Source organism: Mytilus californianus, unplaced genomic scaffold, assembly GCF_021869535.1.
Source record: "Mytilus californianus isolate M0D057914Y unplaced genomic scaffold, xbMytCali1.0.p SCAF_6, whole genome shotgun sequence".
In the NCBI taxonomy this organism is placed as follows: Eukaryota; Metazoa; Mollusca; class Bivalvia; order Mytilida; family Mytilidae; genus Mytilus; species Mytilus californianus.
Window position 1 is genome coordinate 74,399,602 of NW_026262712.1, and position 16,148 is coordinate 74,415,749.

The window sequence follows — 16,148 nt, forward strand, 5'->3', positions numbered from 1 at the left end:
TAAAAGCCTAGCCTTAAGATCCTGTTTTTAAAAACAATTAAGATTTTTGTAGAATTTACTCATAAAGAAATGGTATTGTAAATTTTGAATTATAAGTAGGTATAAGAGTTTTTTTTTTGTTTTTATTATATAGGCATGTTTCTTTAAAATAAATCCTTAGCTTCCTCTGAATGCAAAAAATAAATTGAATCACAACACCAAGATTTTGCAATTTTTTTATGAAACCAGAAACTAGTTAAATCAGTTGATCATGATATTGTATAATATTTACTTTACAATTAAGTCAGTTTAAAAGATAAATTTAGTTTGGTATTGGTGAGTGTTTTGGTTTTTTCTGTAAGGATGCTAATTTTATATCGACAAATCAAGAAGTGTTTTGATTTTTTCTGTAAGGATGCTAATTGTATATCAACAAAACCTAGATGTTTTTTTATGTTGTTCTGTAAGGATGCTATTTGTAAATCAACAAATCCTAGAAGTATTTTGATTTTTTCTGTAAGAATGTTAATTATATATAAACATGATCTTTTAGAATGCTTCTTTAATAAAATGATCTTGAACAAAAAAGTAATATTTTAACTCATTGATATTGTAAGCCCAGACCAAAGACTCACTTTTGTAATACATTATTGTCTTGCTTACCTGTTATAGTATGATGTCTGATTTGTGCATGATATTTTTGTTGCATTTGGTACAATACAGAGTAAAATAACAAAAATACTGAACTCCGAGGAAAATTGACAAAATCAAAAGCTCAAACACATCAAACGAATGAATAACAACTGTCATATTCCTGACTTGGTACAGGCATTTTCTTATGTAAAAAATGGTGGATTAAACCTGGTTTTATAGCTAGCTAAACCTCTCACTTGTATAACAGTCCCATAAAATTCCTTTATATTGACAACGATGTGTGAACAAAACAAACTCTTTGGTTGGGTTGTTGTCTCTTTGACATATACCCCATTTCCATTCTCAATTTTAGACATAATAGGTAAAATTGTCAAAAATAGGGGTACAGCAGTCAACATTGTGTTATAATCTTAATCACTATAATAACAAACAAATATGTCAACAAAAGAAAAACAAAAAGGCATATAGACAAGCACATTAGCAAAAAAGAAAGACAAGAATACAAAAATTTACTATAGCACAATAACACAATGACGGGATGTATAAGTACCGAGCTACGTCAAATGGATATTACCAAAAATGGGCTAAACAGTAAAAAAGTAATAATTTACAAAGACAAATAAAAGAATACTATAACATGTTATTAAGATGATAAATGACGTCAGTACCTAGAATCTATACTTCAAGACCATTATTTGTGAAGTTGATACAGAATATTTATCAACAAGGTCTTGGTATCTTCCGATGAACTTTTTTAGAAAAAGGATGAGAAGTATATAAATCCGGAATATATATTTTGTATGTAAAACGTTTAATATAGCAGCAAAATTCATTTAATGCATGACATACATTAAATCTACTTTGCTTTAATTTGAATAATACACAGCTATTGAGGGCATTAACTAGCTCAAATATACTGCACTGTTTAAATATTTAGTCAAAGTTACATTATTGTCCTAAACAACTTGGAAGTAGGACACAATCGGTAAAATTACAGATTAGACAACAATTTCTCATGGTAACTGTTAAACTTATGCAGTGTCCATTCCATTTGCACTTTCTCATAACTGTTGGGGCAATTTTTGTTCAAGGAGCATACCCCTTTATGGTGTCTTATAAAGTGTGAACAAGCACCAGCGTAACGTATTAATCGACATATATCATGTATATAAACTCCATATTATACTGGTATGCTACTGCTGAAAAATGTGTTAGGGGTTGGAGAAAAAGGCTCCTACCTCTGACTGGGAACACTTTTTTAGCTTACCTAGGCTAGAAGGCCATATGAGCTTTTCAAATCACTTAACATCTGCCGTTGTCCGTCCATTGTTGTAAATGTTAAAAAAAATCTTTTCTCTTTTAAATTAATTGTACAAATGTTACCAAACTTGACATGAATGTTCCTAAGGGAATATTGTTTAACAATTGTATTGGGCGATTAGATCCATTTGAATAATCAATTTCTAGAAAGATTCAGCTTTTGGCTTATATCTCAAAAAAATGAAACTGTTAAAACATGGCTAAAATGACTTGACAGGTTAAGGTGTCTGCTATGGAATTTGCAGAAAATCTGACAACCTGTTTTGGAGTTATTCCCCTGAAATGTCAATTATTTGCAAATGTTGAAGTTTTTGATTATCTTAAATTTCAACGGAGAGGAGCAAAATGACCAGAACAATAAAAATAAGTAAGTTGGAAGAAATCGCTTATTTGTAAGCCAGACGTGAGTTAAAATGTCAAATCAAGAATAATGTTGAAGGGCATTGAGGACCCAAAACTCCTAAAGTTTTTGCCAATTACATCTAAGGTAATCTATTCCTAGGGAAGAAAATCCTTAGAATTTTGAACAATTCAAAGAGAAGTAAGCAGTTAATTTATAATTAGATATTGACTTTGAATAATGATAATTGCCCTTTTATTGTTTTTTTGTGAAAACCACAATAGAATATTTCAAAAGTAAAAAATGTTTCAGCATAAAGATCTACAAAAATTCAACATTAGATAAAATTGTCAATTGACCCCTTAGAGGAGATAATGCCCTTGAAAGTTGTTTTTTTACTCTTTTGCCTTTTTGCAGACATTATAATAGATTGAGAGAAATTTTTGAAAGTAAAAATGTTCAGAATAAATCACAATCAATAACCCTTATGTTGTCTATGAACATAGTTCTCTGTAGTTATATATAGTGTGCATTTTCTTTATTTTTTTTCTTTCCCTGAGTTGAAATAAATTTTGGATGTTTAATTTAACTGTTCAGTTGCTCAAGAAGAAGTGATTAGGTCAGATTCAGAAAGGTAATATTTTTAGATAGTTTGTATGTGTATTGGCAAAATGTATGATAATGAACTCAATCAATTGTTCAAAATGTACTAAAATATTTTGGGACTTTTACTATACAATACAAATACAAAACATTTTGCCCCAAAAAAGCAGGTGATTTTTTAAAATCTGACAAAACGTTATAAAGAACTAATGATATAGGGGAACTAAGTGTTGACTATGGCCAATAGCGCACAGTTCATCTTGTTTAAATGTTAATGGGATTAGTAAAGGCTCAATATGTTTTTTATTTCTAAACACCTGTTCTTCTGCTTTAACTCATGAACCGTTTAAAAAATGCTGATGATGAATGGAGGTCTGGTTTGATATTGACAATTTTTACTAACATTCAATAATTAACTAATTATGTTCCTTGATTGATTGGAAAATATGCATTTTCAGTGGTTTTCGTGCAATTAGATAAGAACTGTTCCAACAAAGCTGTTCAAAATATAATGTGTTGTTACTAATGACAAATTGAAGTCAAGTTTGATATTGACGATTTTAACTTTCGCCATTCAGAAGTTAACAGTTCTTGATTGATTAGAAAATGCCCCTTTATGCCCTTTTCGTGCAATAACTTAAGAATTGTTTAACCATTGTATTTCAGATTTGCATAGGTTGTTACTGATGACAAACTTGAGATCAAATTTGAAATTGACGAGTGTTGCTTATGCCTTTCTGGAGTAATGGTCCTTGATTCTTCTTCTTCTTCTTCTCCCGAATACGGGAGTAGACTCCTAGGTAGGAGTGTAAAACTTCCCGGAACTTGTGTGCTATGTACATATGGACTTAATTTAAAAATAATATGACAAAGAAAAATCATTAACAATAACATATATACATTATGTACAGTGGCTTTGTAGTTTAATAAGTTGTTGTGGATCCTTCAAATGTTAGAGTGGATATGCCACTTTTGAAGGATTCCAGGGTGTCAGACATACCTATTGCTTCAGGTAGTGAGTTCCAGTCCGAAATAGTGCGAGGATAAAAAGAAAATTTATAGAAATCTTTATTTGTTGATATTTGCCTAAATTTATGTTTCCCCTAGTACGTCCATCAGATATTGTTAAATTGTCCTTAGGAACTTCCACTAACCCCCAATTTATTTTATATAGCATAGTTAATCTAGCTTTTTTCCTTCTTATTTCTAAATTTTCCCATTCCAATGATTTAATTAAATTTGAAACTGCTCCAGGTGATCTGTCTTTATAATCATTGAAGACAAACCTGGCTGCCTTACGCTGTACCTGCTCAACCTGAGTGATGTGTTGCTTTTTGTACGGATCCCATACAGGGGAAGAGTATTCGACGACTGGACGGACAAGTGATGTGTACGTAAGGTTTATTTATATGATTATGATTAATTGGAAAAAGACATGTTTGTGCATAAAGTTGAGAACTGTTCAACCTATGCAATTCAAACTTTAATATGTTGGTGATAAAATTGTGGGCAATTTTGATTTTGATGATTTCAATTGTGCCGTTAAGAGTTATGATCTTTTAATGCTTCAAAATGACACTTGTGTATACTACTAAAGGAAGAGACCGTTTTCATTGAGCCGCATCTCCTCCGAACCATACAAAGTCGGAAATATTTGTGATATGACGTATAAATGTTAGGTTTTGTACTTCCTAAATTTGTCTTTGAAAAAATCTTTTTTCCACAGAAAGCGCCAATTTTTGAGAAAATAACCCAATTCGGAGACCGTTATCGATCCGTTTCTTATACGCTTTCGGGCATGCTCAGTTGACATACTGCCCGCGATGTTTGAAAACTCTTTGTTTCAACACTTGCCCAATTGTACTGCGATTTCGCGGGCATCTTTTAGTGAATACAAGTAATAGCTTTTCTAAAAAGCTTGCTGTATTTTAGCTGCTTATATCGAGATCGGTGGTTTGTGGGTATAGGTTTTTTATTGGATTCTTGCACTCCAAGCACTATGAATATATAGTGTCTTTTTTCTTCTGGTTTTTGATTTTAGTAGTAGTATTGGTGGATCAGGGTTATCAAACACTTTTTTCTTTGTTTTGTGGAATATGATTGTTTACTCTTTATAACAATGCAAGTAGTTTTGACATGCATACTGTGTCTTGTCAGTTATGTTATAGTTTGCAAGGTTATAATCAAGTTGATAAGAAAAAAGTATTATTTACTTTAGAGGATTATGTATATGTATATGATCAACCAAAGTTTTCTCACAATAGGGAAGGGGGGGGGGGGGGGGGGTCCCCAGAAAAACTCTCTAAATCTGGCTCTGACTACTATAGTTGGCCGTTCAAATATTTTTGCCGGTCGACTGATATGTATATTGAGACCCCCCCCATCACTAATTTCCAGATGTAGTATTACTGTAAGAAGATGTTTTGTGGTAATGGATTTGGAATTAAATATTAATTGCAAATAATTTTCTAGAATATGTACATGTTGTCAGCTGGCTTCTTATATTTTTTAATATTTTGTTGTGATTTGTAATCTTGACAGTTTTTTTGTAAGTTCTATAGATGAGAGCTTTATATTGATATTAGCATTTATTGCTTTATATTTAGTTGCATGTGTAAGCATATGCTTTTGTTAGTTGGAATATTTATATTTTCATTTCTGATAGCAACCAGTTCATGTAATACATATAGTCAGGATTATTAGTAAGCGATAGTTGTTAGTTTATTTGTTTATGTTTATTGTCATGATTGATATGGACTATATAGATTGCTGTTTGGTGTGAACCAAGTCTTCATGTTGAAGACCGTACTTCAACCTATAATGGTTTACGTTTACAAATTGTGACTTGGATGGAGAGTTGTCTTTGGTACTGATATGACATTCTGCTATATCTATCGACAAGATTGAGAACACATTTTTTTTGTAATAAAACATATTTAGTTCTATAATATCATATATAACAATTTATCGGTAATTTGTGCATTTTTCCTTTGATGTGTACTCTCTGATAATGTCAGTATCACTTGACTGGTCGTGATATATAAATTATTGGGTCAGTTGGCAATTAACATGCACGGGTGCCCTGTGTCAGGATCTTCTTTCCCCATTCATTCACAAAATCATGCATGATGTTTTGGCAGAACTGCAAGTGTTTTGGTGAATGAAACACTTCTCATATTGTTTGAAAGTTTCAGTATAGTTAGTTTTGCCTTTTCGACAGATTGTGTGAAAATTCGAACAGAATATGAATGAAAACCCCAATTAACTTTTAAAAAATGCACTATTATTAATAGCTTTCCTTGCATATTCACAAGGATGTATAAAGTATATCATCCATGCTATTCCGATCTGAGTTTTTATTCATACATAGTCTGGTGCTGTTCAAAGTATTCTTCTTTTTCTGTTTCTTGAGAAGTATTTGTTTTACCTGTTCAGTCACTATAAAGTGTTACAATTAATATTTAGACGCAACACAGAATAGTGACCAAAAAGGTACTGCTATCATATGAGAGGAGCTAGAAAAAAAATTAAATGTACACATTTTCAACATTTCTGTGGAACCATGAAGATGTGGTTTCATTGTCAAAATATAGACAGATATTCATAGACCAAAGAACAAATAAGAAACACATTCAAAAGTAGATGTAGGATGAATTATGGAAAGAAGGGGTGCCCGGGGGCCCCAAACTTGACAAGGTTTGGTGTGGAACAAGTAAAATGTCTGCATTAACATTAAATGTAGGTTTTAAAAGGGGGACCCAGGTCGCCTTTCCCTAAATCCGTTTCTGAAATTAAAGGTAACCGCACATTTCTGGGCGCGGTTGAAAAATGAATGAACATGACTTTGAAAAAGCAAGAATATTAAGCTAATAGAAATAGACCAAATTTGGGTGACATCTATTAAAATGTTTGAAATAATTTATGAAATTGACAAGAAATGAACTTGTTCAGATAATAAACAGTCAGCCTACAGACAATGACAGACTTGTTGCCTCCTGAAATGTCTGCTTACAGTGCTTTCTAAAATGATTTATAATGTGATTGTTTTCATGCTGAATGCTGAGCAAACATAGATTACGCCGTTGGTTTTCTCGTTTGAATTGTTTTACATTGTTATTTCGGGGCCTTTTATAGCTGACTATGCGGTATGGGCTTTGTTCAATTGTTGGAGGCTGTAAGGTGACCTATAGTTGTTTATTTCCCGTGTCATTTTGGTCTTTTTTAGAGAGTTGTCTCATTGGCAATCATACCACATCTTGTTTTTATATGTATAATGACAAGATACATTTGTAAATGTTATGTTGTCCACCCAACTAAGTAAAATATATAACTGCTCGTTGAACTTCTAAAACAACTATAAATTTGCTGATTCAAATCGTATCATTCAATGTTGTCAGATGCTATGTGAAAAATAAAGAAATTTAACTTAATGTATGCATGCATTATATTCGGCATTGTTATTCAGTTATGTCAAAAGCAGAACTTATGAAACGCATGCAATAATTTATTGAGTGCTTTGAATCCTACTTATTGCTATTTGTCTGCCATTACTTGCCATCACAAAGGTTCACGTAAAAAGTTGACGTCATGATACAAAATATATGACGCCACAATGGAAAAGTGATTGTTGTATGATGTCAATGGTCGAAGCGGGAGATTCTCAGGTCAGCTGGGACAGAATTCCATAAAGCGATTAGGTGTATGGTAATTATATATCGGTACTATGTTCAGGAGGACGAATTCTAATATATATAAGTAAAATACATGTTCGGTTTTGGAATAACATCCTGGATCTGGATTTCCTTATCAACCACCCTCATAGTTAACGCATCCAAGTCATAAACTAGAGCCTTTACATAGTCAGTTCCATCTGCCAATATCACATATTACAAATACTTATACAAATACAGCCGATAGATTAAACTCAGCACCATTGTATATTGATTAAATATACATATAGTATCAGCTCATTCAGATTTGAAAATGTTGCACTATCTGAAAATGGGAAACCTTGATTATCTCGAGCATGTGAATCAAACAAATAGTAATTATCATCACGGCGAAATATACTTATTGTAAGACCTGATACATTGTAATGTTGTAACGTGCCGGGGGTCCGTATCCGAGTTGATTCTCGAGATCTGAGACTTAATGTATTGTTTTTTCTGTTTACAATGCCTTTTCAATTCTCTCGGCTCATTAAAGCTCCTCCGGCTCAATTAAATATTTAGCCCAACTGGCTTATTAATTCTACAGTTCAAATAAATAGCAAGTTCCACTTGCTCACTAGCTCTGTAGCTCTTAGCTTAACAGACTCACTAGCGCTGTAGCTCCACTGGCTCACAATATTTCTATCCCAAATAGTTACCTGAACAGGCTCGCAATATTGTTGCTCTTTCTGCTATATCGTTAGCGTAGTAAAAGAAGCTCTCTTGATATAATCTTAAACGGTCCTCTCCATAAACTAGATAATTTTGACGTTGTACCAGTTTTCACATTTGGGAAAAATACAAAAACTTAATCCCCTTGTTTAAAGGTTTGCCATTATAACTTTTGATCATGATATTTCTTTTGTCTCATCATATCTCTCTGATACTTTCTCTTACTTCCAAATGAGCCTCTTCCATTCTCTCTTTTATCTCCCAAGCCCATTTATTCTGGGGATAGTTGTAATATTTCTTGGCATTGCATACTGAATATCTAAGGGCGTTGTCACCTCCCTGCCTAACATAAAATAATTTGGGGTATTGCCTGTAGTCTTATGTTCTGAAGATCTGTACGCCATGAGAACATAAGGCAAATGTTCTTCCCAATCATTTTGATATTTGTTAACATATGAGCTGAGCATAGTAACTAACGTTTTGTTAAATCTTTCAACCATCCCATCCGATTTTGGATGGTAAGGAGTGGTTCGTGTTTTATTGATTTGTAAGAGCTTACAGAGCTCTTGAAAAAGGGCACTTTCAAATTATTGTACTCCTTGATAAGAGTGTATTGAATATGGTGTACCGAATCGGGCAATTACTTTCTCAACAAGAATTTTGGCTACAGTTTGTGCATCCATGTTTGGCATTGGAAACGCTTCAGTCCATTTCGTATAATAATCAGAAATAACCAAAATATGTTTGTTTCCACTCCTGGTCATTGGTAACTCACAAAGAATGTCCATTGCAATACGTTCCATCGGAAAACTTGACTCCAATATCTGCATAGGTGCTCGTTTCTTAGGATTTGGAGCCTTTCGTTTTGAGCATTGAGTACAACCGATGATGTATTGCTTCACATCGGTCTGAATTCCTGGCCAATAATATCTATCTCTAATTTTTGCTAGAGTTACAACTGCTTGTAATACAGTTCTCGGTTCTTTCTTTTGACGACAAAGTATATCATTGTGTATGACTAAAGATTCAAATAGAGCCCAAAGTGTCTTCACGATCATTGACTCAGCACCTATTTTCCTGAAGTCTGGTTTCTTTTTTCAATTCTACCCAGTCCCGAACCATCTTTAAATCATCGTCTTGTTTTTGCTTTTCCACAAAACTGGTATCACTAGGCTAACCAGCTCAATAACCTTTTCATCTTCTTGGGGACTTGTATGAAATCCGCATTGTTTACATGGGATACGACTCAATGCGTCCGCGTTTGTATGTTGCTTCCCCGGCCTATGTATTATTTTCATATCGTATGAACATAGAATCTGTAGCCATCTGGCTATTTGTCCCTCTGGCTCCTTGAAATTAAGAAGCCAGGTAAGAGAACTGTGGTCTGTACGGACAATAACCTGTTTACCATACAAGTAATGTTTGAAATGTTTTGTAAAATTAACAACTGCGAGTAGTTCCTTTCGGGTAACACAGTATCTGCGTTCTTGTTTTGTTTAAGTGCGACTCGCGAAACCAATTGGTCTTTCTTTCCCATCTATCCCTTGTGAAAGCACTGCTCCCATAGCCTCATTACTTGCATCTGTATCAAGTATAAAGGTTTGAGTAAAGTCAGGGTGAGCCAATACTGGTGAGAAGACTAACTGTGTTTTCAAACATTCAAAGGCTTCTTGACAATCTTCATTCCATTCATATTTTCTGCCTTTTTCTGTCAATCTATGCAAGGGTTTTGCAATACCTGAAAAGTTCCGTATAAATTTTCTGTAATAGCCACGAAACCCTAAGAATGAGCGCAGCTCCTTAACATGTTTCGGTACAGGCCATGTTTCGATTGTTTCTGTTTTCTCTGGATCAGTAGCGATCCCTACTGGAGAGATAACATGTCCTAAATAGATAACTTGTTTTGAGAACAGTTCACACTTTTTCGCCTTCAATTTTAGTCCAGCTGCATAAAGTCGATCAAATACCTTTCGAAAATTTGTTACCATGCCATCGAATGATCTCCCAAGAACTATTATGTCATCGAGGTATATGAGACAAATATCCCATTGCAAACCAAGCAGAACGGTCTCCATTAACCGTTCAAACGTTGCCGGAGCACCCTTGAATCCAAAAGGGATTACTTTAAACTCGTATAATCCAGATCTGGTTGCAAAGGCTGTTTTCGATTGATCTTTTGGCTCACATTCTACCTGCCAATATCCAGACGAAAGATCTAATGTTGAATACCAGGTGAATCCAGACAAGTGGTCAAACGAGTCATCTATTCGGGGTAAAGGATATGCGTCATTAACCGTGACTGCGTTCAATTTCCTGTAACCTACACAAAATCGCATTGTCCCGTCCTTCTTTCGCACAAGAATAACTGGAGCTGACCAAGGACTCATTGATGGAGTGATCAATTCATTTTTAAACAATCCGTCAACTTGATCATCCACCTCTTTCGCTAGAGTATTTGGGAGTCTTCGTGGCGCTTGTTTAATCGGCGAAGCTTTACCTGTATTTATTTTATGTTTTACTACATTCGTTTTACCCAAGTCTGAATCTGAAGCAGAAAACAGCGTTTCGTATTCTTTTAATAAATTTTCAACTACGGCATTTTCTTTAGAATTCAAGTGTTTATGTGACCTACTTATTAAATTCTTCAAATCTGATCTTAGATATGTCTTGTCAAATTGATTCTGTTCGTTCATTTTTACTACTTGCACAGGACTTACCTGAGCAATAGCAGTTCCAGGATATATGATCTGCAGATGTATTCATCAAACGAACTAAAACTTCTCCGCCTGATTTAGCTTATGAGCGTCCCACTAAACCTTTTCCACTTTGCAAAAACTTTTCTGAAGCTTCAACCATGAGGTCTGAATCGAGAATAGATTCCTTGTTTGGAATATTCACAGCTCCTGTGATAATCATCTCGCTTTTAGCGGGCACGACCACTTTCTCTTTGGCAATAACTCTGAAAAAAAAACCGAAAATTCCTTCATATTTCAACATAACCCGAGTACCATCAATTTCAAAACTATTCTTCTCAAGATCAATCTTACCTTTGATTGTCTTCATAAAATCAAGACCAAGGATACCATCAATTGTGATGTGAGCCACAATAGCCTCGACAACAGCAAATTTTCCGTGTTGGAAAACAAGATGAAAACTACCTTTACCTACAATCTAAAGTTGATCACCACTGGCAGTGAACACTTGCTGATTTGAACTCATCAAATCTGGTTGTCTTGCCCTAGGTATCCTATTACATGTTTTCTCGGAAATAATAGTTACAGTGGCTCCTGTATCTACCAGCAAACTAGCTGATAATCCATATAGGTCAGTGTCAACATACATGCCAGCTTCATGAGCTGCTGTCGAGACACCTATGTTACCATGCAAGCCATTTTTATGGTTCTGTGAACTTCTTCTCATGCGTGTTGTACCTCTACCTCTACTATTATTGAAAGAATTATAATCCTTGTCCGTTATAAGAATTGTCTCTCTGCCAATTTGTGTTACCTGAAAATCCACGTCCATTATTATTATAACGACCTCCTCTTTGTCGAAATCCACCTCTGTTAAATCATCCACGTCCGTAATTATTTTGTGTCTGACGACTATTACTGTCGTTCTTTATCTCACGGATGTCATTTTGCAGCTCTTGAAGTTTTTGTTCCATCTTTGACATTAACTCGGTTAATGCAGTGTGATCAGAATTTTCATTTCTGTCAATATGACTCTCCTTTTCATCAGTCTGTGATGTTTGTCTTAAATAGAAACGGCCGTCTATAAGTTGTTTTTCTGCCCTGTTATACGTTTCGAGTTCAACTGCTACGCTGAGTGCATCATTTAAACCATGAGACCTGGACTGTTTAATACGGATTCTCATTTCTGAGTCTGCTAAAGCCTCAATAAAATATTGTTTTGCAAGTGTATCTCGTACATCCTCTGGTACCGTTGGTTAGTCTTTTATCGTCTTATTGATTGTCCTAACTCTGGCAGGCTCTCTGATGCCTTTTGTCTCCTCTCTGTAAGCTGTACTCGATAAAGCTCTGTTTGATTCGGTGGAGCAAACCTTTGCTCCAGAGCATTTACCAACGCTTTATAGTTTTGTTGTTTATCAATCGGTCAATCCCCCAAAATGCCTTGAGCTTGCCCTCTTAATGCGACTGCTAAATATAGTCCTTTATCCTGTTCAGACCAATTATTAATACTTGAGCAAGCCTCAAAATGGGACATAAAATCTAACCATGATGAGGTACCTTCATATGTTGCAGGTTTAACTCGCATTGATGTAGAGTGGTTTTGTCTCAAGTTTTTATTATCTGTCTTCATAATGGGTTCATTATTTCTCTTAGTATCTGTAGAGCGTTTTGATCTTACAGTTACCCCTGATGGTACATAATCTTTATTATCATCAAATAACTTTGGATACAATCTGTCCTCAGTTTGTTCCTTAAAGGATTGCAATTGCTCGCACCCGAGTTGATTCTCGAGACCTGAGACTTAATGTATAGTTTTTTTCTGTTTACAATGCCTTTTCAACTCTCTCGGCTCATTAAAGCTCCTCTGGCTCAATTAAATATTCAGCTTACTGATTCTACAGGTCAAATAAATAGCAAGTTCCACTTGCTCACTAGCTCTGTAGCTCTTAGCTCAACAGACTCACTAGCGCTATAGCTCGACTGGCTCACAATATTTCTATCCCAAATAGTTAGTTCAACAGGCTCGCAATATTGTTGCTCTTTCTGCTATATCGTTAGCTTAATAAAAGAAGCTCTCTTAGCTCTATAGCTCTTCTGCTTTTTTCGATGCAGCTCATTAACAGCTTAAGACAATTCTTCTGCTAAGTTTCAGTTATTGGAAAGACTTGAGCAGTCAATCCAATGTTTGGAACAATAAGCAGGTATTTATCTTATCACTTATACGTGTGATCTGATCGTAATACCGACCCTGACTGGCTGCTGACGGCTGTTTATATACCCCTGGATGATTGGGAAATACCACTATTGGACAATACCATTACCCTGTATTGCCTAGTAACAAGGGTGATTCAACCCTGGACGAGCCCACCTTTATTGGACTGTGCCATATAGAGCATATCATAGTAACAAGGGATGTCAATTAATCAAACGATGATATCTTATCTCAAGGAAGAAATTATGGTACCCGATGACCATAAACATACCAATTATATTGTAATTGCATCACACGCCGAGCATTCTTCATACAATTTCTCTCTTTCGCCAGTTTATAAAATAGTCAGAGATATGCATAACCACTTGAATTGGAAAGTAGAATATAGTCCAAAATAATGCAAGTTATCAAATGATTAACTTCACTGTAACTTTAACAAAATGTAACTTATTAATACCATGAAGTTTAAGGTAAGTATTAAATCAGATAAGGAAATTGTTACTGTACCTTTAAATTCCAATGTTTCTCTGTTTTGAGTTCAAATACGAAAGGGGACAGACACTAATGACTTCGCCCTTTATAATGCATGGTCGTCCCAAAGCCATTCGTCACAATGTGAACAAAATTAGAATTTGATTTATATATATCAAATGCAGTTCTCAGTGCTGTTGATATATCAATTAACAATGACTGCAGAGAGCCACTGTGTACAGTGGCGGATCCAGAACTTTTCATAAAAGGGGGGGGGGGTCTAAATAATCAACCGTACGTCCCAAAATTAGTTTCCGTTCTCTAACTTCAGTTTGCCTCAACCAAATGTTATGAAAGTTATATATAATGCTTATTACCACAAAACACAGATTAAGTTTGAATTTTGGTGGCGTCACTTTAACCGTTCTAAAGTTATGGCCCTTTATAAATGGAAAAATATCAAGTAATTTTTAAAATTGGAGTTATCTTTCTTTGTCCGTGATTAAAGTTGAATCAATCAATGCTTTATACAATGCAATGTTTAATTTTGCCTTCCACAGATCAAGTTGAATTTGGGTAGTGTCACTTTAACCATTATTGAGTTATGCCCCTTTATAAATCGAAAGATTGCAAAATGTTTAGTTTCCATTCTGTAACTTAAGTTTGCCCCAACCAAACATTATGAAACCTATACACAATATTCATTACCACAAAACTAAGATCAAGTACAAATTTTTTATTTCAGTTTTCTTACTTTTGTTTGCCTCAACCAAATGTTATTAAACTTATACACAATGCTTATTACTACATAAAACAGATCAAGTACGAAATGTGGTGAGAACACTTTTGCCATTCTTGAGTTATGCCCCTTTATAAACATAAAAATTGCTGAATGTTTCGTTTCCGTTCTCTAACTTTAGTTTGTCTCAACCAAATGTTATAAAACTTATACACAACCGTTCTCGAGTTATCCGTCTTAACAAATAGAAAAATTGCTGAATTTTTAGTTTCTGTTCTCTACTTAAGTTGCCTCAATCAAATGTTATAAGACATACACACAATGCTTATTACCACAAAACTCAGATCAAGTTAAAATTTGGGTAGCGTCACTTTTACCGTTCTTCAGTTATGTCCCTTTTTAACTATATGCTATGCAAGCGGTGGCATCATCTGTGTCCACATGTGGACACTATCCACATTTATTTAAAAATTATGACTGTATACACAGGATGTTGCTCTTGTGAATTTTTGGTTAATATTTTAGTAATTGTGAAATATAAAACATCCAAGCTGGCATATATGTATAGTTTATGAATGTATTACAAGTTTTACTTATAAGTGACATAATTATGCATATCAATGAGGCCTATTATGATAATATCGTAATAAAAATATGTCGGTGTTTATCTTATTTCATGATCCGTTCATTTTTTTAACATTACATTTTCAATCAGTGTTCAAATCGCTCGAAATTTTGAACACCCCGTGTTAAAAAAATATACCATTTAGATACCAAATACCAGAAACAGATATCGGCTGGCGATTTATGTGGTTAAACGAAGAATGGATACACATAAAGAAGAGAACTGGAGAAGGGACTTCTATCCCACATGAAAACGAAAGAAGGGAGTTTATTGTTTTCTGATTGATATTAAATTTATATTTAAGATCCATTTTGTTACACCTGTTGATCAATTTATTTGGCAATCGTCAATGGCAGTAGGCAGAGTTTAAGAATATCTGTTGTTCGACCTGTTAGTCAAATGCGTTTTGTTAAAATATACTTTTTCACTTTTTGGTCTTTTGGAAACTGTTATTTGTGCTGTATTTAGACCCATCTACCAAGACCTTTGTTTTAAATGCACACGTATAAAAATTTCGGTTTTTATCCAACGCAATCATAGGTTTGAACGTTGATTTCAATTTAGATTTGTTCATATTTTTTCTTTTGGGCTTGTATTATATTTACCTTCTGGTTAATATGATCCGTTCATCCTAGTTCGACTCTTCAAAATTCAAGAGTCTATCCTAAATTAAGGTAAATTATATGGCCTTCCAAATACTGTTTCGATTCCTAACATCACTGAAGAGACATTAATTGTTGAAATCCGGATATGGTGTACTAATTTTTGCACCTTTTGTTTGCGGTATACCATCTTTTCCGCAAGTTTATTGTTTGTTTTCTGTTTGGTATTAAATTAATAATAAAGATCCATTTAGTTACATCTGTAATCCGTTTATTTGGCAATCGCTAATGGTAGTCATCAGGATTTAAGAACATCCGTTGTTCGACCTGCTAGTCAATTGCGTTTTGTTAAAATATGCTTTTGCACTTTTATGGTCTTTTGAAAAATGTTGTTTGTGCTATATTTATAGGCCCCTCTACCAAAATATTTGTTCTGCATGCTCACGTATAAAAATTGCGGTTTTTATCCAATGCAATCATAGGCTTGAACGTTGTTTTCAATTTAGACTTATTTATATTTTTTCGTTTG